At 45.4% G+C, this 1,439-nt stretch overlaps 1 protein-coding gene across 1 annotated transcript in view; it reads right to left on the reverse strand.

Annotated features, from left to right (window-relative positions):
* The window catches only part of ECH1 (enoyl-CoA hydratase 1), a 12,321-nt gene that overhangs the window by 9,991 nt on the left and 891 nt on the right, over positions 1-1,439 (reverse strand). The window lies entirely within an intron of this gene.

A 1,439-nucleotide genomic window follows, 5' to 3' on the forward strand; every position in this document is an offset into this window, starting at 1 on the left:
AGTGGCCGGGAGCGGCCACTGCACTCCAGTCTGGGTGACAGTGAGACTCCAACTCAAAAAAAAGAAAAAAAATATCAAAAACACAGACTGACCCTAAGATGACCCAAAAGTTAGAATTAGGAGACAAGGATTACAAAACAGCCATTATAATTATGCTCAATGGCATAAAAAAAATGCTCATGACAAATAAAAAGATGAAAACTTCAGTAGAGAAGTGGAAAATACAAACAACCAACCAAATGGAAATTTGCAAACTACAATATCTAAAATTAAAAACCACTGGGTATGCTGTATAGCAGAATAAAAGGGACAGAAGAGTGGGTAATTTTGGCTAATAGAAATTATTCCATTTGAAGAAGAGACCTGTGGAACATTCCAAAGATCTAACAGACACATACCTGGACATCAGTTAATGTGTGTTGAATAACTGCACAAAAACATGTTATTATAACACACTTTGCTGACACAGCAAGAGACTCTGAGAGGTTAAGCAATTTGTTCAATGACACAGATTTGGGATAGAAACCCAAGCATCACAGCCTATGACACATTCTGCTAGACCATTTCCATATTTGAATGTCTTAAATTAGGCCTTTACAAAATGATAAAACTAGTAGGGCTCGGTGGCTCAGCCTGTAATCCCGCACTTTGCGAGGCTGAGGCGAGTGGAATGCCTGAGCCCGAGGGTTCGAGACCCGCCTGGGCAACTTGGCGAGACCTCATCTCTACAATAAATCAAAAACTAGCCGGGCGTGGTAGCGCACGCCTGTAGTTCCAGCTACTTGGAAGGCTGAGGTGGAAGGATCGCCTGAGCCCAGCAGGTTGGGGCTGTGGTGGCCGGGAGTGGCCACTGCACTCCACTCTGGGCGACAGAGTGAGACTCCAACTCAAAAAAAAAAAAAAAAAAAAGATAAAACTGTCTGGGCATGGTGGCTCATACATGTAATCCCAGCACTTTGGGAGGTAGGGTCGAGAGGACTGCCTGAGCCCAGGGGTTCCAGACCAGCCTGGGTAACATGGCAAGACCTCATCTCTACAATAAAGCAAAAAAATTAGCTGGGCGTGGTGGCACACGCCTATGGTTCCAACTACTTGGAAGGCTGAGGTGGGAGGATTGTCTGAGCCCAGCAGGTTGAGGCTGCAGTGGCCAGGAGCATGCCACTGCACTGCAGCCTGGGTGACAGAATGAGACTCTTACTGAAAACAAAAAAAAAGTGTGATTTCATCTCTACAAAAAAATCTAAAAATTGGCTGGGCACAGTGGCATGCGCCTATAGTCTCAGCTACTTGGGAGGCTGTGGTAGAAGGATCCCCTGAGCCCAGGAGGTCGAGGCTGCAGTGAGCCATGATTTTGCCACTGCACTCCAGCCTGGGCAACAGAGTGAGACCCTGACTCAAAAAAAAAAGAAAGAAAGGAAAGACAAAAGCTAAAGTATAAT

Source organism: Carlito syrichta, unplaced genomic scaffold, assembly GCF_000164805.1.
Source record: "Carlito syrichta isolate Samal-C Ts95f unplaced genomic scaffold, Tarsius_syrichta-2.0.1 Scaffold316424, whole genome shotgun sequence".
NCBI lineage: Eukaryota > Metazoa > Chordata > Mammalia > Primates > Tarsiidae > Carlito > Carlito syrichta.